Here is a 12108-nt window from a genome sequence, read left to right as displayed (position 1 = left end):
TTCAAAACCTACTATTTCAGCTTAAAAAAACTTTTCATTGGAATTTCTCATAATTTTCAAAATGATAAAATAAATTCGATTGACCTGAAAATACCATAGGTAGATAGCGCCACGTCAGGGATGTAACTAGGGAGAGATAAAATGCTCTCTCTTTCCTTTCATTGGAATCTTGGTCAACAAGCAATTGAGTGCATCAGCTAAAAAAAATGTCATCCCATTTCTCGTAGTTTTCAAAGTGACAAAAATCCAATTCACCTGAAAATATGATAGTGCCATTCCCGGCTTATAAACTGGAAAAAGCGAAGCCGCTGACTCCTTATATTTGCATTGAAATCTTAGGTTATCAAGCGACTGAGTATTTCAGCTTTAAAAAAAAAACTCATCGAGTTTTATGGTGGCTTTGAAAGTGGCAAATAAAAATTTCCCATGTCAGTGTATAAGGAGGGATACGCAAGTTGCTGACTCCTTCCATTTGCATTCATTGAGTTTTCTCATAATTTTCAATATTGACATTCGTTAAATGAAAATGCCATTAGCAGGGAAACATCCAAAACAGATAGCGCCGTGGTAGGGTTATAAGCAGGGAGTGGCAAAAGGCTGACTCCTTTCATTTACTTTGAAATCTTACTTTAACTGCCTCTTAGGAACTGACTAAATCAGCTATAAAAAAAGCCATCATTGAGTTTTCTCATAATTTTCAAAATTGACATTCGTTAAATGAAAATGCCATTAGCAGGGAAACATCCAAAACAGTTAGCGCTCTGGTAGGGTTATAAGCAGGGAGTGGCAAGACGCTGACCCCATCCATTTACTTACAAATCTTAGTTTAACTGCCTCTTAGGAACTGATTAAATCAGCTAAAAAAAAGCCATCATTGAGTTTTCTCATAATTTTCAAAATTGACATTCGTTAAATGAAAATGCCATTAGCAGGGAAACATCCAAAACAGTTAGCGCTCTGGTAGGGTTATAAGCAGGGAGTGGCAAGACGCTGACCCCATCCATTTACTTACAAATCTTAGTTTAACTGCCTCTTAGGAACTGATTAAATCAGCTAAAAAAAAGCCATCATTGAGTTTTCTCATAATTTTCAAAATTGACATTCGTTAAATGAAAATGCCGTTAGCAGGGAAACATTTAAAACTCAACCAACCCGTCGTGTATAAAACGTTAACAGTCCTTCTTTAGTAGCTGCATAAATACAAAAAAAATCCGCCAAACTTAAAACACAAATTAAACATAAATCTGATAGTTTTTTTTTTTTTTGTTTGAACGTATTTGTTTACTAATGTTGTGTAATTATAATCCAACTTTTTATGGTGGTTAAAACTTGTAAATCGGCCATTATTGAAGTGGACCTGGACGAAGCTTATTTTAAAACTGGTGTTCCCACCATTAAATCCTCTGAGCCAAAACACTGCCGTTTTACGATACCAATAGAAATTTTTTCAACGGCCCCTTGTGTCTCACAGTTAAAAAAAAAGGAATTGTAATAATTTATAAGGTATATAAAGGAAAATAGTTGAGTAAATATGTATAATAATTTAAGCAATGATAAAATTATCTGATAGATTAATATTTAAAAAAAAGATTTAAAAGATGACCCCTTGTACAAGAACCCATGTATCAAACTAGTACTTGAATTATGTACCTGTCAGCTTATAATCGATATTAACATGATACATTCTTCTTGTCTCGATTAACGTGATCCGATTAAATGAAATACCTTTAAAACTTCTTGTAAGCACTTTTCGAAATCTGATTATCTTTTAATGTTGTTTTTAGTTTAGGGTTGTATTAGGATAATGCGGATTTTAGAAGATAGACACCCCTGTGTTCACGAGTTAAGAGAGAAAGTAGCAGTGAACATAATTTTTCAATTTTATTTGAACACCGATGGCCCCATGCGGAGAAAATAGGTGTAACAGGTAGTTTCGAAATTTCAAAACGACAGGAATATTTCCACAACATCCTCGTCTGGAAGGCCGGCCGTCAGCAGATCACGTCAGTCTTGCGGGTTCCTAGGGGAAAATGTATTTATGATTTCATGTCAGAAAGCGTAGCACTCTGCAAATCATAAACAAATAAATGGGACAAGGTGAATCCCTTGCCAAAACATTTTGACATAGAAAAAATCTAGTTAAAACTAACCTCTTAAATATTACAAAATATTTTTAACTACCCAGTCGCTTTCTTAGCCAATTCCAGTTATTCTTAGAAGAAAAGTTGACCTATATATATTTTTGTGTAATAGCACGGTTTCGGAAGGTAAAAATAATATAAAGAAAAAATGCTTAAATTAATATTTTAACCATCTGCCAAAACATTTGCCCACATTTTCCTCCCGTAAAGTTTTCTTGAATGTTGAATGCTTTCTACAAAGCTAAAAGCAAAACGACGTTTAAAACTATCATACGTGAAATACGTGAGGGTTTAAACACACCCTGGAACCACATACACCCTCACAAAAAAAGATAAATGTTTCCCAGGTACACTTGAAAAACAACCGTACCCTCTCTATTTCTGCATGTTTCATGATCGCACCTGAGTTGTTGAAACTCAGAGATTTTCTCGGCAGCTTTCAATTTCCAACAGGAAGGAGACTTCGTTGGAATTTCCGGGATTGTGGAATAGCCCATTCTCCCGACTTTATTCAGCCCGATTTCTTGGCTTTAATAATCAAATCAAGTGTAGAATTAGAAGAGTATCAAACTAAATTTTTTTTACATCCTTTCAAAATGGTGTTGTCATCGAAATTTCGGCATTCATGAATCAATACTATATCTTATCCTTGACGAAGGACAAATATAGGTCGAAAGCTTGACAATTGATAAAATATCTCTTGGTTGAATCCATCGTAAATCGTGATTTTTAACTAATCCAACAGCTTATCATTCATTACCCCGTGTGCAATTATGTCTTCTAACCGGAGCCTAACGAAGAACCTCCAACATTTATGAAAACCCTGAGTTTATTAAATATTGATGGAAATGATGATATAGGATTGAATGAGGAAAAAAATTGCATTAAAAAAATTCATGCCCTCCACTATACATCAACAGGGGGCCGCGGTAGCCGAGTGGTTAAAGTGTCAGACTCTCGACTAGTAGATCCCGCGGTCCTGGGTTCGATCACCACTGTCGCCTCTGGACGTTTTCTGACGCCTAAGAGGACCGGTGGCCGCAATTGAAAGAAATTGACACGGCACTCATCAATGGAAGGTGAGGGATCAGATCTCAGCGACGACCCGGAATTTAGTCCCAACCCCCTTCAAAAATGAGTTTCTTCGATGGAAGAACACCGGCACACCGGGGGCTCAAATTCACACTTGTGTTGTGAGCTCCCAAAAAATGGAGCCAGGGCTAAAGTACAATAAGAAACTGTACAGCTGCAGTGCTCAGGAGGGAACTCCTCCAGTTCCTGGTATCCATTGTACAACAACATTGAGCTGCCAACTTCCGCTCAAGTTAGATCTTTAGGCATCCTATAAAGTCTAAACATACTAAAAAGGAGAGGAAGTACTTAGGAGGGCATCAGATCAGATGGTAAAAAAAAAAACGAACTTTTCTGTACAAGCCCAAAATACGAGCAATCAAACTCATTAGGGAAGTTCTTCGGCCTTTCACACAGAAATACATGCCATGAATGCTTGTGCCTTAGAAAACCTTAGAAGAGGTTACACTGACAAAAAATCCTAGTAAGTTCGGATAGGTCGCTATTAAAGCATTAGTGTGTAAAAAAATGACATCAAAATTAGTCATTAGTCATAGGGTACTGGGACGCAAAGGAATTTTAGATAATGAAAAAGCAGACACACTACATGACCAGCGGGGAGTGAGGTTGTCTTGGCCCTTCGGGGCTGAGCTGCCTCTACACCAATGCTGCGGCAGTAACAACATCCTGTCGTATACGGAGGTTCGTTAGCTCTCATCTTGAGAATCAAAACGTCCGATAAGCCGAATAGGTTAGGTTCGGACGTTAAAGATCCTCAGAGTCCTTTTTAGGATGATCGAGTATGCGGGAACCTCCATGGCCTACATGACCATACCTAGGTTCCTACCTACACTTGGTATACGTAGGGGCGATCGACACAGTAAACTTATGCTAAAACAACCCTCACCAAGATTGACGAACTCCCTACTGTAGTCTGAGAGGAATGATAGGACTACTGACCGGTCACTGATATATGAGAAAACATATACAAAATATGGGCATATATAACGATGGTCCCACTTGCAGATGGAAACCAGCCACCAAGAAGTAACGGCTCAATGGAGACATAACCTTGCATATAGAAAAAACCTAGGGAATGAAATTTTAGCAGCGACAGTCAATGACCTGGTACTAGAAGAAGGATTGAGTCGATTGCGCTGAACTAGGGAACTAGGAAGGTACAATTAGCCAGAAGGCTGCAGGGCCCGAGGAACACAAACCACGCTTCGCACTGTCCTCATCACTTAGGACTTCACATAGAAAGCAGACAGACCTGGAATCTCCACACTTCCTCTAAAATATCTCGCTTCCAAAAGTTGAGCGCTATGCTTTCATTCTGAGGTTCTGGCAAGACATCCAGTGGCTCCAATTCTCCCTTAAAGTTCTGAAATTGTCTAAGCTCGTTACTACCTTGCTAACCTCACTATCTACTTGACCTCACTTTCCTATTGTCCAAGATCTTATCCGATTCCGTTTCCAAAATTTCCACACTAAGTATCACACTTCTACATAATGAGAACAGACAAAACCTTAAGATCTCCTGGCACCATAAGTCCACATTTCGATTGCCAGCTGTAGTGCTGCAACTGAAAGGACTGTCTCCAACCGTAAAAAAGAAGAGCACAAATACTCCAAGGAAAGTGACACCACGTTTGCTCAAAGTGTACAAAACATGCTAAAACTATAAAGTCATATTTGCGGAAACTTAAGAATATGTACGTTTTAGGCAGACGGGAAAAGATTATGTAGATGGAACTTTTCGATACTAAACAAAACACATTCAACTTGTACACGGTTGTGTCACTACATTTCGTCTTTCACTCTTTCAAATGTGAAAAATGACAGAACAGAACGATACAATGAGTACTACCATCACCAAATAACCACTGTATAAGTAGGCTGTTTGGATTTTTAGCGTTACTTCTTGCTTTATTAAGGCTCGCATGCTCTTCGTCGTAATCCATGATCCCATGGGATAGATGCTTTAACAAATAATTCTAAACTTCTAAGAAATACAACTAATATTGGTTGTACCGTAAGTCCTTTGAAGCGAAACCGCCTATTCTAATCAGCCGGCAGTAATAAAGTGATGGATAACTCTAAGGACGCCAATTAAGTATGAATAATTTTTCCAAATTGTTTAATAATGGCAGGGTCGCATAATTTATAAAAACCGGTGTTGGTTTACTTCGGTCTGACAGAAGTTACAAACACGAATCCAAAAGGATCGGATGCGGGCGAGATTATGAGATTATAAGATTATTGTTGCAGTATTTATGAATTAGATCTCCTGTTACCATGTTTTAATTACAGTTTAACTACGCGCGTACCTTTTTTATTAAGCCATAAACAACCAGTTCGTGAATGGCAGTTTATTTACGACATGCACAATTACCGAATAATACCGCAAAAATATTGGTAATTCATTTGTTTGTAATAATGTACAGGGTGTTCGGCTAATTGTGTTACAAATTTTGCCAGTAGATTCTACAGTAAAAATGGAATCAAAAAGTCTTATCTACTATAGTCAGAATCTCAACAGTTTAGGAATTATTCTTCTATTTCTGATTTTTTATAATTTCACGACCTTGCTTCAAATAAACAATGATAACTCCAAAGCTTGATAGTTTTGGACAAATTCGTTGATACCACTGAAAACTACGTTAAAATTCCAATAAGATGTGATCAATACTAAACTGGTAAACGTTCGAGAAATAAGTGTTTTAGTAGCGAGAACATTGGAGAAAATTTTTTTTTTCAAAGTTGAAAATTTACTATGGTGATTCTAAACTACTATGTATTTTCAAACCTCAGGACCAGCAAATTTCAGAAAACGTACTCCGTTTAATATCCTTTTTAATGGTATAATTGCTTTTTTAATTACTTTTTTCAAAGATGAAGAAATTGATGAAGGAATGGATAAAACCGTGGTCGACCGATTGGTAAGGTGGAAAGATTAATAATAATACAATTTTGAATGAATTTATTAAACTTTTTAATTTGGGTTCGAAACAGAAATAGTGCAAGTGTTGTAATTTTAAAGCATTGGATCCTGTCCGCTGCTGAAAACTTAAATTAAACTTTTGATTTGCAGTGGCTAATATGAGAAAATGGGCTCGTTTGTTGATGAAAAATGAAAAAAGTTTAGTTTAATTCAATTCTTTAACGTTTTCTGAAAGTTGCTGGTCTCTAGGTTTGGAAATAGTGTTTAGAATCACCATAGAAAGTTTTTCAACATTGAAAAAAATGTATATATTTTTCAAATTTCTGGCAACTAAAACTATTATTTCCAGAAGGTTTACAAGTTTAGTATTGGTCATATCTTATTGGAAATTTAACGTAGTTTTCAATAGTATCAACGGATTTGCCCAAAACCTTGTAGTTTTGGAGTTATCATTGTTTATTTGAAGCAAGATCATGAAATCTTAAAAAATCAGAAAAATTGAAATAAGTCCGAAACTGTTGAGATTCTGACTATAGTTAATTAGGACTTTTTTGGTTCCATTTTGTATGTAGAATCTACTGGCATTTGGTTGCATTAAGAATTCTGCAAAATTTCACTCTTTTTTTGTATGTTTCACTCGAAAGTCAATCTTTAGAAAGAAAGCACTGGGGATAGATCTGAATACAGGTATGAGAGATGATGTGAGATGTACTACAGCGTCGGGAAATTTGGGAAATGTGTGGTTTACAGAAACGATTTTGGTCAAAGGTAGGAGGTTGATGGTGAAAGGAAGGATGGGAGGATTTGAGGAATAGCTTTGGACTTCCTACGATTTAATTCTTCGTTGTTTTTTGTGCCTATTCGTTTATGGAATTCACATCTTTCAGAATTGTGAGGATAGCCAAATGTAGATCTAAGGTGGTAACCGCAATGTTGGATGGAGTTGATGTAAAAACCTCTGTTCCAGAGGGGAAATGTGAGAGCTGTGAGGAACACCTGAAGTTAAGGGGAGGAATGAGGAGTTGTGGCCATTAGGAACAGTAAAGAAAGAGCGAAACCATACGATGGTACTGTTGGAAGATGAAAAGGATTCAAGTTTATACAGGATTAAATCCATTACATTTCGTGGTCCGTTGACTAATTAACATTTTTCAATAAATTAATATTTATTAAAGGTATTGGTTGAGATACAAAGTCAGTGTCACGAGCGGGATTCGAACCCACGACCTTCGATCCGCTCGGACACTACTTCCCATCTCAACTTCACCTTTAGAATTTTCCCTCCTTTTTGCCATTTTTTAAATTTCGTGTAATCTGTTTGACACGGAGAGCTTTCGTGAAGATATACTTCAGTTTAATTATTAAATCCATTACATTTCGTGGTCCGTTATTAACGGGGATTTCAACGGTGCTTATAGATTTTAAGAGAAATGTTTAGATTAAAAGATATCACGATTTTCCGACGCCAGGACGTGATATCTTTCAAAATCGATAAAAAGCGAAATTACTCTGAAATGGTTGAGAATCGGACCATGGACAATATGAACTTTTTTGTTCATTTTAGGGTGAAGAATCTACTGGAGAAGTTTGTAGCACGAGTAGCAATTCACCCTGTATAGATAGTTCATTTTTTTCCTAATCGATGTTTAATATTAAAAACTGTTTTATTAAAATGAAATATATTTTTCCTTGTTTTTAGGAAAAATCGGTTCACGCCTCAATAAGTCTTTTTTTCGAACTTTTCAACAAAATTTTTATATTCGATCAAAAAGATTAATTATCGTTCTTTTAAAGGCTCAAGTATTGTTTTACCCTTTCAATACCTTGAAATCATCGGAATAAATTTATAAAGAGGAAAGAAAAGCCAAATGGAACAAATTGATACGAAGTTTTTCCGAGGGGGTTAAGTGAAAGCTTCGGAGGAAACTTTTCTTTCGGACACTTTTGTTATTTAATTATTTGTTTTACCGTTGGCCGAGAAATCACAAGATTTTGAAAATAGGAAGAAAAATACCAGGGAGTATTCGACTATTCGACAGAAATGAAAAACCTCCAGTAATTGCACAACTTTTCACAAGTGAAACCTTGTTTTAATTCATTTATTTACAACTGCACTTTAAATACGCAACAAAAAATATTGAAATTGGTATTATATTGTGTGAACGTGCACATAAGGTTGTATGCACGGGCAAAAGGGCGTATAATAAGGCATGAACGGGTTCCATCCAACTGTAGCCACCAGCCAAGTCCATCTATAAACGGGGTGGAAATCACTTGGCAACTATGTTTTGCCGATGTTAGCCAACAAATTTTCTCGTGGGCAAAGTAGCTTCAGTCTCCGACGGGGATTGGCGGGTAATGTTAAGGATGGCAATTCGCGCATTAAGGGATTTGAGTGTAAAATGAAAATATAACTTTGAAGTGAGATTTTCAAAGTTCTCGCTACTAAAGCACTTATTTTACCATCGTTTACAAGTTTAGTAAAGATCACATCATATTAGAAATTTGACGTAGTTTTCAATAGTAACAACGGATTTGTCCAAAACCATCTAGTTTTGGAGTGATCATTGTTTATTTGAAGCAAGGTCGTGAAATCTTAAAAATTAGAAAAAAGAAGAATAACTCCGAAACTCTTGAGATTCGGACCTTAGTTAATTAGGACTTTTTGGTTCCATTTTGAATGTAGAATCTACTGGCAAAGTTTGTAACACGAGTAGCCGAACTCCCTGCATATTAAGCTCCAACACCAGCGAGAATCGGATAAATGGAGGAGAAAGAAGTGTCTTTAATTATAAGTTTGGAACGCCAAAGGCCGTTTAAAAAAAGATTTATTTGCTTTAAAACATACAGAGAAGATTACAAAGCAAAAAAGGCGAGAGATTTGTCAGAAGGATGTCGTACGTCCAAAGAACGTGGAGAAATACGCGCTGTTTCAGATAAGCGCTGGGTTTATGTGAAGTCGTAATGCATAGTCAGCTGGGGCAGTTCGTTCAACTTTTAACTTTGGACAGTTTGAAGTAACGGTCTGTAACGTAACATTTTAGTATCAGGAATATAGTAACTGGTAGGATACCCTTGACGTTCCAGAGAAGACCCGGGTGCCATACGATGTCCTGGAAGTCACCAGGGCAGTACGGTTTCAGTTCGAGGGAGTGGCAGTGGTGTCCAACACGCGATGAACTTGATGGAAAGTCGAATGGTAACTCCGAAAACCGAATTGGTGATTAGGAATATGGAATGGAATTTCGTAATGAAGGCGGAGCAACAGTAGTTTTTCAAACATCTTCCCGATTATAAGTAAACGAGTGATTGGTTTGTAGGAACTGGGAAGGTGAGTCGGTTTGTTTCGTTTAGGAATAACCTTTATTGAAGAGAATTTCCAAGGGTGGGTAGTGCGAAAGACAGAGTTGAAGGGATATCAAAATGATTGCTTTTTTTTAGGGAGTTGTGATAATTTTTGGAGTAATTATATCGTAACCTGGGCATTTTGTTTTCCTGAGGTTACAGTGGGCCTGCTTGACTTCTATGGGAGAAAATGGTTTGGGAGGAAGTTTCGTTAAAATTTGTCATGACCCTTGATAAAACCAGTTCGACATATTTGCTGTTTTATTTCTCTCAAAAAGTGCACAACCCTTTAGTTAATTTATCAATTTCTGCGGTTCCACTTCGTTTATTTCTGGAGGTCTCAATATCATCATTCCTAATAGGCTTTACCGTTTCCGGGTCAATCCTTTGCAGTCACAAAACACATTTTCCCATCTTTCTGCTGTTTCATGACAGACGCCCATTTACCATATTACCATATTTTTGTAGGTCTAAATGGACAAAGGCCAGAATAAAAGAGTATTATTTCCTTAGTTCGTGCTTCCTGACAGAGATACTAATTTTTCTTTTGCTAGTTTGTCAGCCTGTTCTTTTTGCTTCAATCTTGTCCTGGTACCCATATCCAAGTTACCTGATTTTCTAGGACATGGTTAGGCTTAAGATATCTTAGGCCCTGAGCAACATTGAATTGCTTCAAACACCTTCGAAAATTGGAGCAGCTATGGTGTGGTTTACACTTTCTGCGGCAAAACCAAGTGGGCTTATTTATCACCTGCGGAACTGCCAACTGGTGCTTTTCTGTTAATAATATTCCATACAATTGTATACCATGCAAAATGCTCTAGCCCAGCAAAGGTTCCCCACTGGTAACGGGTTTAGGCCTTCAGTCCTGCTTAGCTGTCGAGCACTCGAAGTTTTATTTTCGATATATCTGTATCCATAATGGGCTCATAAGATGTATTCGAGTGTGTAATATACTACACCCTTTGAGAGCTGTTGGATCTCCCGTTCTGTACTTATTGTACTTCGGTGTTAGTCCTGGTTAATCAAGAAACTTGATAAGTAAGCTCGGTTTTAGTGGTTGAATTTCTTCTACGGTTACGTTGTACGTACCAAAACACTTCCTCCTACGGGCTTATGTGGCGCCACAGTTTGTTATTGGGTGTGTTGGAGTCTCCTCTGCTCCTTTGCGGAATCTGCACGTGCCGTGTTGGGTTATACCAATCTTCTTCTGTCTGCAGTTTTTGTTAAGAAGCCTGTTAGGGTTTCAAGATTTTTCCTGCTTCATTTGATCCATTATGGTGCTTCTTTCCTTGAAAAACTTCGTTCTAGGATTGTTTATATCCAATGAGTGAATTCCACTGTTTTCTCATTTTCAATTTGTCTTTTTATCTAAGATTTAGCAGTATTTTTAGTTTCTGATTAGTCCTTTTAGGATTTTATTTTATTCTTCTGCTTTCTCTAAGGTCGGATTTTATTTTATTGTCCTACTTTCGTATAACATCTTCTGGATGTATGCAATCCCAATGGAACACCCATTGTTGAAGTCGGGCAAGTATGCATGGTACACCAATGTTTGTAATTCTTTTAATTGATAATAATTCCTCTTTTCCAAGTTTTTCGCTACCATTCCGGAGCTCCATATTAAATCAGAGAATGAATATTTAGTAGCCCATAGGATATCTTTTGATTTATAGCGCTTGTTTCACTGCAAAACTTTGCTCCACACTTGTGTCGTTTTGTCTATATGTGCGTGTTTAGTGACTGTTACTTGATGATTATTTGGAGGTCGTGAGATGCGGTCTGGTGTGAGGTTTTAGAATTTCTTTATCGTGCGGACGTTTCGATCTTTAATGAGATCATCTTCAGTGCTCAAAATGTGTTCTGTGTAAATGTGTCATTCTTGTGTGTCGTGTTGAGAGTGCGATTTGTCTACCTGTTTCCTCCAGGTAAGCTTATGAAGTTTGTTATTCTTAAATATTTGTTTGCCTGGAGCAGTGTTTAATGAGGATGGTTTTAGGCAAAGAAATAGTGTACCATCTTTAACTGCTAAAAATCTTCAGACTGTGTCATGCTGTAAACGATAAAAACAATGATTTCGAGCGAGAAGGCTACGGTTCGTAGTGTCAAAAATGATGTGTGTCGGGATATCATTGTAACAATAAAGGTCGATCTCGTCGAACTTAGCCCGTAATAGACCTCCTGCATTGTGATAAATTCCTTGTTGTGCACCCTTTGCAACATTTGACAATTCCTCCTCCTTTAGTCCGCCCTTTTCGTCTCGAAAGGCCTGCTATTTTCTAGTTGAGGTCGATTGTTCTTCCATTACCCTGATGGCCTCTGGTTGACGTCAACTTGAAAACGGGGTGGCGTCCCACGAGGGAACGATATATCGTCCAGAGCTTGTTATGCAAAAACATGCCCGGGCACGAGAGACAGCGTTTTGTCAACGGCATAAGCAATAACCACTTGGGGGATAATTTGCGCTAAAACATCAAAAATATTGTCTTTTTCGATGTACAACTTATTAAATTATTTATATCCCACTACATGGTATAATTAAGAATTTTTCTTCTTTTTTTGATTTCTCTGTATGGGCCGATTCAGCAGTTGAGATCTTCAGTGTTG

At 37.3% G+C, this 12108-nt stretch overlaps 1 protein-coding gene across 2 annotated transcripts in view; it reads left to right on the top strand.

Moving 5' to 3' along the window:
• LOC106665560 (protein phosphatase 1 regulatory subunit 14B) overlaps positions 1-12108 on the top strand; it is a 200309-nt gene that overhangs the window by 126438 nt on the left and 61763 nt on the right. The gene's annotated exons all lie outside the window — the stretch shown is intronic.

The sequence above is a fragment of the Cimex lectularius genome, unplaced genomic scaffold (genome assembly GCF_000648675.2).
Source record: "Cimex lectularius strain Harlan isolate CLEC.00 unplaced genomic scaffold, Clec_2.1 scaffold331, whole genome shotgun sequence".
Classification (NCBI taxonomy): Eukaryota; Metazoa; Arthropoda; class Insecta; order Hemiptera; family Cimicidae; genus Cimex; species Cimex lectularius.
The sequence above is the reverse complement of the archived record's forward strand: the minus strand, read 5'-3'. Positions and strand labels throughout refer to the sequence as shown.